This window comes from Corythoichthys intestinalis, chromosome 14 (genome assembly GCF_030265065.1).
Source record: "Corythoichthys intestinalis isolate RoL2023-P3 chromosome 14, ASM3026506v1, whole genome shotgun sequence".
Taxonomy (NCBI): Eukaryota; Metazoa; Chordata; class Actinopteri; order Syngnathiformes; family Syngnathidae; genus Corythoichthys; species Corythoichthys intestinalis.
This window is the reverse complement of record NC_080408.1, coordinates 14690006-14700817: the sequence shown is the minus strand read 5'-3', so window position 1 is coordinate 14700817 and position 10812 is coordinate 14690006. Positions and strand designations below refer to the sequence as shown.

Below are 10812 nucleotides of genomic sequence, written 5' to 3'. Positions count from 1 at the left end.
GCGTTTAAACCCATTGTGAACTTTCCTAATTCCCCTTAAAAGATTGAGACGGACCCCGTCGCCCCCTCCTACTCCGCGCCAGACTCTCTCGCGAAGCAGAAGGTGAACGTAAAGCCCCTGTTCGCGCCGGGCCAAAGCATCCTTCGGGAGCCGCAGCCTGGAGGGAGATTATCATGTCAGGGGTAATCCGAGGAGGAGGAGGAGGAGCAACAGTTGGAGCGGTCGGGGGGAGGCGAGCAAAGAGACGCTCGCCGCTTCACTTCCACCATCTCACAGCTGTGGAGAACATCCCGTAGAGGAGATGGCGATGCCCGCAACCTTCAAAACTTTTCTTTCCCGCATGGATCCGCTCGGAGAGCCGTGAAAATCCCAGGAATGTTGATTTGGATCTTTCTTAGGAAGGAGTGATTATCAATAATAGAAGCTAAAAGAACCTGAATCAAGTCTGGACAGCTCCCTCTCAGGAGGGCGCAGCTGAGTCGGGATGCGTGTTCTTCACCCACCAGGGCTGTGATGGACTTTCCTGGTGGAGGTCAGCCCAAGACAAACGCCACACAGCTAAATCTGGATTAGCCGGCCCGAACGGTAAGGACGCAGCATCGCCTTTTGTCGTTCTTAAGCCGCCCGAGCTTATGGCCGAGGCGTTAAGGTGTTGCGCCCTGGCACGGTGAAGCACATGCCGGGTTTAATTCCAATCAAGGCAGGAAATTTACACGCTCGCGTTGCCGCCCATCACGGAATGTTTGGATGAAATTCTCTGCTTTCTTGCATCCCTTTTGCTTTTTAAAGTTATTTCAAGACTTTTTTTTTTTAAGACTATTTTGTTGCTACGCTCATAAGCGTGGAACCATTTTTGGCTCGAGGATAGACGCAAGTGCCACAACCACGTGATTCTTCCCAGCCATTTAAAGAAAGTGTGAAGAGAAATCTTGCAAACTATAAATAATTTTTCACTATAACCAATTATTAAATGAGACTAAATTTTTGTGACTTCAAAAATATACATTTTTTAGTTTACTCTGGTTTTATAATGCATAATATTTATACAATATGACAAATACACGTCAAAGTTACAGCTGCATGAATGAAAATTGTTGATAAAAGTCAACTATTTTGCAATAAAACTTATGTATTCATTCAGTGGTATAATGTTATATACACTGTAAAAGATTTAGGGTTGTACATTTTTTTTTTGTTTATTCCCAAATAAAACATATAATAATAAAAAAAAAAAAAAGCATATGTATTAGTTATACTGCAACTGGCCGCTTCCTGCCACAGTCAGCTAGGATAGGCTACGGCACCCCTGCCACAGTCATGTGAATAAGCGTTATGGGTGATGAATGAATGAATATTAATTATAAAAAGCATCTTTAAAGATTAAAAAAGACAATTCTGAAAAACAAATTACATTTCATTCAATTAGATATTGTATATATATATATATATATATATAGAGAGAGAGAGAGAGAGAGAGAGAGAGAGAGAGAGAGAGAGAGAGAGAGAGAGAGAGAGAGCAGATAGTAAGATACATTTTTATAAATGTATCGATTAGTATTGAATAATCTGTAACAATAAAATGAATAATATACAAGCATTTAATGGCAGTCATTTATTTTCAGTTCTAAAAATTAAATAATAAAAATAATATACGATGGCAAATGGCAGTAATTTATACATACATAGCTGTGATGTATAAATCTCTTTCTGTACAGTATATATGTCTATACACTGTACATATGGCAGAAAACACTCAGGTGACTTGAAGTTCCGCTATGATGATTCTAATGATTCGAAGCTAAAAATGATAGACATTTTGAATATTAAATATAATTACTTACCTTCTTTATATGGCTGGGTTAACACAAAAGCAGTTGCGAAGTGTCTGTAAACTGGGGTTTACAGGGTAAAAGGACAAATTAAAAATAGTCTGGGGGCATAATGCGCCGTGAAACTGCAATGGCAGCATATAGAAATGTTGTTCTATCAAACACAACACTTTTTTTGGCTTAAAATACTGTAGTTTATTTTAAAGAGGGGTGCAAGAGCATAAACTCCTTTTTCAGTCTTGTGACTTGTTCCGCTCTGAGACCCCAAATTTGGCCAAATTTCAAAATTGTCCTTTATGCATGTGAGATACATCATTGGAAAGCTTAAAATCTCAATTTTATATGTGAAGAAAAAGTTTGAACAGGAGGGCATTTTAAAAAAACAAAAAACAAAAAACTACACCCTAACTCGAGGTGAGAGCATGATAGAGAATAATTAAAGACACCATTATTTTAACAAAAATTACCGCTTACTTACCTTGTTTCGATCCAAAAACTCTGTGTAACGTGTCTCACCGAGTGTCAAGACACAGCTGTGAATGGCCACAGCCGGACTTTGTGGGGATTTTATGTGTGAAACACAGTAATATAACAAGGGTCGTGAGTCATAGACAAGGAGGAGTGGTCGTGGTTTTCTTATTCAAATATTTACCCTTTTAAAGTTTTTTTCAATTTTTCTTTGTTTGGATCGATTATTTATCATTGAAAATATCGGGGAAAATGCGATAGTATCAAAAAAATACAATTAAGCTATAGTTATTAGTTAGTTATCCGTGACCTATTTACAGACGCAATTTTTTTCATTGTGACGTTATTTGTTTAGAAGTTTAAAATATGCGAGTGAATGATTTCTTAAAGTCGTTTTTTTTTTTTTTTTAAACTAAATATTACACATCAATTAATGATTCTAAGCTAAAAATGATAGACATTTCGAATATTAAATTTAATTACTTACCTTCTTTTTATGTCTAGGGTGAAACAAAAGCGGTTGTGAAGTGTCTGTAAATGGGGGTCTCCAGGGGAAAACGGACAAGTTAAAAATAGTCCGGGGGCATAACATGCCATGAAATTGCTAAGGCAGCATATAGACATATTGTTCTATCAAACACAACAGTTATTTTGGCTTTAAATACAACAGTTTATTTTAAAGAGGGGTGCAAGAGAAGAAACTTCTTTTTCAGCCTTGTGTGTGTTTTCCGCCTTCAGACTTTTAAAATATTTTCATTATCTAACAATATTTTAATGAAGCAGAAAAATATTTGTGTTACGTAGTTGAAAGAACTTTTAGTGAAGGAAAAATATATATTACAGTATGTATCCAGGGGTTGGACAAAATAATGGAAACAGCCAACATTTTGGCATCATAATCATTGAACATAATTGCTAAAGAATGGCATGAGGATTATTCTAATGAAGTTGATCATCTCGTATGGCCGGCACAATCCCCAGACCTCAACATTATTGAGCATTTAAGGTCAGTTGTAGAGATTCAATTAAGACAGTAATTTCCACCGCCATCGTCTCTAAAAGAGTTAGCTAACTGAAAAATTGCTTAAAATTCCTTTGGAAACAATTCACAATTTGTATGACTCAACACCTAGGAGAATTGAGGCTGTAATTGCCGCAAAAGGCGGCCCTACACCAAAATATAATTAGTTTTCGTTGATTTTTTAAAGGTGTTTCTATTATTCTATCCAACCCCCGCATATACAGTTAGTCCCCGGGATACGAAGGAGTTCCATTCCTATGCTAGCGGCGTAACCTGAATTTCCGTATAAGTCGAAATTAACCATTTAAGTACGCTTAAATACACCCTAAATCTCAAACTAACTATCCAAAAACCTTTATTCTACATCATATAAATAAAATAAAGCAAAACATAAGATCGTGGCAGGTGGCAAAATGGCAGACGAGCAATTTAAAGATTATATTTTGGTAATGTATACCATTAACTCAAATTCAATCAGTCACACTCAACCAGGGGGAAAGGATGACAACCAATTTTAGTGTAAGCCATGAAATTGTGCTGATTGTTTGAGTGTCATTGCATTCATCCACGACTAATTATACTTCATCACGCTTCCAGTAAATCACAAAGCTGACAAGTTGAAGTGTGAGAAGAAAAAATGGAGCGAGCGCTTCCTTGCTTGAACCTCAGCAGCATTCCATGTGTTGTTATTTTTTTTACAGCTAGGATCAGGCAAAATGTCATCATATTTGCTACGCTTGCGCTTGCCCGTGCTTGCTTGTATGCGTGAGAGTTCGCAGTGGCACTTCGACCCAGTGTCAGTCTCCAGGACCTGTGTGTCAAAAGCCCTTTTCCTGTTGGGTTATGCAATAAAAGCGCACATTTCCCCTCATTTGTGTAGAAACTTTCCCTCGCTAACGAGCTCCAGCCGTGTTCTAATTATCCCGCTGACTCAAGTGTTCGTCTTAATTTAGAACAGCCAATCTATGCCCGAAATATCCACTTTATTTGAGGGCCTCGTCTCGCTGCCAAAGGGGGCGGCTCAAGAATTGGCACCGCCTATGCCTTCGCGTGCTTTCTCTAGACCCATTGAGGCACGCGCTTTCTTTTTTCCAAACTTGAAAAGAAAGGTCAAGTAAAAGCTAGCCTAACCCTAACTATACAACGTTTTGGTTGACTCAGTCACAAACGTTGGTGTGGCTTCAGACATGTCGAGGCGTTTGCATATCTGTTCACCTGAGTTCAAACATTTAATATAAGGGTCTGAAGGTTGGGTCTGCCATATATGGCGCTGCACTTAAGTCAGATACTATGCCTTGATGTCGTTCTTCAAAATTTGACAATTTTCAGCAGCTTTTAACTTATTATTCCCCCAAAAACTGGATCAGTGAGTAGAATTATGTTGCATTTGAGTGCACAAAATGGGAGGATAAATGGGAAAATCTGCACTTTTATGTGGAGTTGTCCGATATGATCGGGTATCAGCTGATAAAAGCATTTTAAAATGATAACGGGTAATAACAACATTGTTTTTTCAATATCAGTTTTGGGCCAATATGAATGTTACCTTCAAAGTGAATGTAGAATCCTTCCATCTTTGTACAAGGGCTGGTCACAGCTTAGCACAGCAGTTATGCTTAATGACCATTAGATGTCTTCATACTAAAATGCTTGGGATTTGATATGGGAGCATTATCATTATTGGTAAATGGTAAATGGTGTTATACTTATATAGCGCTTTTCCACCTTTCAAGGTTATTAAAGCATCCGGTGGGGCATCACAATATAATTTAATTTTCAGACTGTTAGCCACTACTTTTTCCCGCCATTTTGAAACCTGCTGCTTATAGTCCAGTGTTGGGTTGTTCCGATCATGTTTTTTTGCTCCCGATCCAATCTCGATCGTTTTAGTTTGAGTATCTGCCGATCCCGATATTTTCCGATCCGAATGCTTTTTTTTGGTCCCGATTCAATTCCAATCATTCCCGATAATTTTTCCCGATCATATACATTTTGGCAATGCATTAAGAAAAAAATGAATAAAACTCGGACGAATATATACATTCAACATACAGTACATAAGTACTGTATTTGTTTATTATGACAATAAATCCTCAAGATGGCATTTACATTATTAACATTCTTTCTGTGTGAGGGATCCACGGATAGAAAGACTTGTGACTTTGTATATTGTGACTAAATATTGCCATCTAGTGTATTTGTTTAGCTTTCAGTAAATGATACTGTAGCCATGCCCCAATGCATGATGGGAAGTGGAACCATGACTGTGCGTACTGCAACCAATTTATTATATCTTTTCTGCGTTGGGAAATAACTTAAGGTGTTAAGAAACAGATCAATTGCTACCTTGCTTCCCCACATTGCTTCCCATGATATTTCTAATCATAGAGAGAGGGATTGTAAGGCTTCAGCCAATTCAAAAAAGGCTCCAAAGGCTGCCAAAATTCACTCTACTCATTTTACGCAGCCTTTTATCTCTCTATATAGGTAAAACGGTGCCATTACAGATAGAGCGCGACAATGCGTGAGTGGGTCATGCAGTGCATGCTTTAATTGTGTTAAATATTTTAATGTGATACATTTTTTTTTTAAATTATTTACCGCCGTTATCGGGATAAATTTGATAACCCTACCTTAAGCCTAAACAAAAGACTCTGGATGAGTGTAACATATTATGTTTGTAACATTGAATACAATTAGAAAACGATTTAATTTAAAAAAATATATATTAAAAAAAGGCATGGCCGATTTTTTTTTTGCCGATTCCGATACTTTGAAAATGACGAGATCGGACGATCGATCGGGACATCTTTAGTCCAGTGTGGCATATTCGTTAATTTATTTGGATTAATAGGTAACACTTTATTTGACAGCAGCGTCATAAGACCGTCATAATTATGACATGACACTATCATGGGCATTAAAAAATGCTTATGACGGGGCCTCTTGGGGCCCGCGGGGCCTTGGGTGGGGCTTGCTGTCCCTTGCCGGTGGGGTGGACGTCCCCTGGTCGCCGGCGCTTGGTGTGGCGCCTGCTCGGAGTGCGGGGTGGGTGCTCGGTGGGTGGGTGGGGTTGTCGCGGAGGCGCCGTGGGTGGTCTGGGGTGGGGATTGATCGGGGCCCTGACGCTTCTTCCGCCCTGCGGCCGGTGGTTCTGGTGGACGGGGCCACGCGCGCGGGAGCCTGCCTCTTAACTCACAAACTTCTCACTTCGGCACTGTAAATATTTTTCACCCTGGCACTTACATGCTCATACATTTCTCCAGGGAGAGTTGGGACGGGGCTTTACAGTCCCGGCCCGGCTCCCCCCTGTTTTTAATGCACCACACACCAAGGTTGTGGGATGGTTGGGACCCATTGGGGGGGGTACCTCACGGTTGCCTCCTCACCACAGGCCCCGCCATCCCTGCACCTTTTTTAAATGCACCACATCCACAGAAGAGCTCCGGCAAAGGGCGGTGGGACGGGCGGCTGGGCAGAAACTCCATGCTGCGGTCCCACTGCCCTAAGCCAAGCTCTCCTATTTTAATGCATACATTGCACTACCCTCCCCTCACGTTCCCATCACGGTGCTGGGTGATGGCTGCCAGTCGGGAACCTGGCAGCCACAGTAATAGGGTGGTAGGTGGGTCCCACACTTTTTCCATATGGCGTGGCTCCTGGGGTGTGGCCTCCCTTCTGCCTGGGCTGCCAGCCGCGAGGGTGGGTTGGGGGGTCGGGGCTCCGATCTTGCATCGCCCCGTGGCTGTTCCTGGGCGCTCTCCTGCCTCCGCCTCCCCCTCTCTTCTCTGGCTGGGCATCTGCCCTGCGCTCCGTCGCGGGTCGCTGGCTGGGCGCCGGTGTATCAGCGGGGTGTCGCCTGCACCGGCGGGGGGACCCTGCCTTGCCTGGAGCTTGGTGGGCCGCTGGGGGTCCCGTGGCGTGCTGTGCCGGTTGGGGGGCTGCGGCTGTGGCTCGTGGCCCGGGTGGGCGGGCGGGGGTGGGGGTCGGCGTGGGGTTGGTGGTGCGTCCCCTCCGGCCATCCCTGAAGGCCGGTTGATGGGTGCGCGGGTGGCCCGGGGGACCACCCTGGGTCCCGGGGGGGGGGGGGGGGCTCCTTTGCTGAGCTGCGGGAGGAGAGATGGGCTGCGCTTGGCCCCCCGCCCGCCCTCCCTCCCCGGGCTGGCTGGGTGGGGGCCGTGGCCCTGGGTTGGCGCCCGCGCAGCTTCTCCGCCCGTCCGCGTGGCTGTCGCGCGCCCGGTGGGGCTTGCGTGCTGCTGGATGTGGTTCGGCATGCTCGGGTTGGGGGTCCTGATGCCGGGATTGGCGATGTGGCGGCGTAGGGTTGGTCGCCAACGGGCTTACACTCATAAGAGATTCACACGATTACTGGGTTCTAGATCACAGAACTGATTTGTGTACACTCTACCCCTTTCAATCACTTGGCTTATAGGCTTATAGACACCCCCACCCCCATCCCCCTCTTTCACTGGCCAATAGGCCCCCATATGGTGTAAACCGGAAATACATCTCGCTGACGATAGCACCAGCATATTAGTAACTAGTCTAGTTGTTCAATGTATTTCTTGTTTTGTTTGTGTATGTGTTTCTTTTCTTTCTTCTTTTGTATTTCTTTTCTTCTGTCCCCCCATAATCCCTTCCTGTTCGCTGTTTTGTCATAATACAAAGGCATTTTGAATGATCACAATGGGAGTATGTCAGACTCTCAATGTGAAACATTAAAACTGTTCAGACTATCCGGGCACTTAGGCTTCCATTCTCTGTGTCAAACAGCTGAACAGGACAGGTTTAAAAGAAAAGAAAAAAAAATGCTTATGACAGATGTCATGAAGTGTCATCTGGCAAACTATGTCACTAACTCAATTTAAGCAGAGCTCTGATCTTTTAAATCCATTCAAAGGTGAGATGATTTGCCAGATGACACAAAATGACATTTGTCATAAGCATTCATTAATACTCATGGCAGAGTCATGTCATAATTATGATAGTCTTATGACAGTCTTATGGTGCCACTGTCAAATTAAGTGTTACCAAATACTGTAATCAGCAATTAATGAAAAAACTGGAAAGTAACTGAAAAGCACAGAACATGAATTTTAAATATTTACATCTGTAGCGCTGCAATGTATGCTAGGAGGCATGTTGGACGACAACAGTGTTGACAGCAGGTGGCAGCAAAGGTTGGCTGTCTGGCCAAATGAAGCTTCTCGAAGCAATGAAGCTTTGCAGCTAATTGGTTCAAAGCTTCATGGTGGTTCATTTGGTTAAAGTGTTACCGGTTAATATATTTTGGATAGGGCTGTCAAACGATTAAAACTTTTTAATTGAGTTAATTACAGCTTAAAAATTAATTAATCGTAATTAATCGCAATTCAAACCATCTTAAAATATGGCATTTTTTTCTGTAAATTATTGTTGGAACGGAAAGATAAGACACAAAACGGATATATACATTCAACATACGGTACATAAGTACTGTATTTGTTTATTATAACAATAAATCAACCAGATGGCATTAACATTATTAGCATTCTGTTACAGCGATCCATGGATAGAAAGACTTGTAGTTCTTCAATGATAAATGTTAGTACAAGTTATAGAAATTTTATATTAAAACCCCTCTTAATGTTTTCGTTTTAATAAAATTTGTAAAATTTTCAATCAAAAAAATAAACTAACATTAACTAACATTTTTGATGTCAAGAATTACACAATGCTCATGTGGTGCTGAAACCCATAAAATCAGTCGCGCCCAAGCGTCAGCAGAGGGCGACAAAACACAAAAAAACCACAAGTAACAAGTGGACATGACACTGTGCTGTCATTTTAATGTTTGAGCGGGGCATGTGCGTTAAATGCGTCAAATATTTAAACGTGATTAATTTAAAAAATTACTTACAGCCCGTTAACGCGATAATTTTGACAGCCCTAATTTTGGAGTAAATATCCCATAATACAGTGAGGACAGCTGTGGCTTATAGTCCAGTGCGGCTTATCTCAGAACAAATGCCGTTTTTGTGTCAAATTTGGTGGGTGGCAGCTTACAGTCAGGTGCGCTTTATAGTCTGAAAATTAAAGTAGCCACAATATGTCCATGACTGCATATATCAGTATTGGTTTGATATTGGTATCAGAGTTTTGGAGTTGGACAATATTGGGATATTGGTTAAAAAGTCATTACTGGACAACAGTACTATTATGGGTTACACCAGGAGAAAGGCATTAAGTGGCTTGATTCCAAATGACGCATCCACACATTGACGTCATGTCCATTTTTATCATGTATGAAAATTTATTGTCCTTCCCGAACGTTAACGGATGCTTTTTGTGTACCAAGTGGTATTTCATGAGTGATATGATGAAAAACATTCCTTGGGATATGTGCATTGTTGTGGGTCTGCATTGAATGTATTGTGCATCCATTATGTACAGGCCTATGAACAATGATGTACAGGGGGAGGGATTTTATTCATGGATGCATTCACTCACATGCTAGCTGTTAATGTATATGGATGGAGTTTTATTATTCTAGTAACATCACGCAATATGGTGTTAAAAGTGAGCGCAAGTGAGTCTGAGGGTTTTGTCATCAACACAGCCTGTTTAATGAATCCTGCTAGTAATTAAAGTATTTGTGGGGACTGGTAATTACGTATGTACAGGTATTTTAGTTTAGTTTAGTTTTACTCACACGCAGGGGTGAAAGTGGCTAGAATTTCTTGCCGGAACTCCCCGACGTGAAGGTCGCCACGGAGCCAGAAATTTTATTTATTTTTCATTCAAAATTGTATTTTTTTTTCAATGATTTGCAAAATAAAAGTTAACAAAAACAGCAATCACCCCAACCTCCATCTCCTAAATTTTATATTCCCTCATTTCCTCACATACTAAATGCCAAATCTCAATTTTAACTACTTAAGAACATAGGGTATATATATTAAAATTGAAGTTAATGTAAACATTTACTTTTTTTTTTTTTTTAAATAATAAAGATATAAATAACATACATTCAGAAAAATAAGTACAAATGACTTATATTATGCAGAGTGAAATGGAATATATTTTGAAGATCGCACAAACATTGACTTTTTTAAATCATAAGGAAATGAATAAGTAGCCTAACATAAATGAACAAATATAAGTCCAAAGTGCACATTGACAGCTAAGATGTTCTGAACCTCAGAGCAAATACAACTGCATATGATAAATAAGCCTCCTTAACTCTTTCTTTGCTCTTAAAGATTTGATCCATTTTATATTGCATTGCCCTTTTTTTGTCGCATCAATTCAACAAGCTTTTATTTAATTTTTTTGCTGTTCCAGAAAACCTGCACATTTAAACCAATCGAAGCTAACCATCTCTGCTGATCATATGTCAGTAAGTCAGCCAATTGAATTAACGGATAAATGAGTCCAGACTTTTTGCTTTGCTGCGTGCAATCGCACATTGATGTGACTCATCATCATCAGACTCCGATAACTGCAGAAGCTGGG

The 10812-nt window shown here is 41.0% G+C and overlaps 1 protein-coding gene across 1 annotated transcript in view; it reads left to right on the top strand.

Moving 5' to 3' along the window:
* The first annotated feature begins 274 nt into the window (after window positions 1-274).
* LOC130929344 (neurturin) overlaps window positions 275-10812 on the top strand; it is a 47334-nt gene continuing 36796 nt past the window's right edge. Inside the window, exon 1 of the mRNA XM_057856439.1 lies at window positions 275-585. The gene's annotated coding sequence lies outside the window, so the exon portion shown is untranslated. The remainder of the gene's footprint in view (window positions 586-10812) is intronic.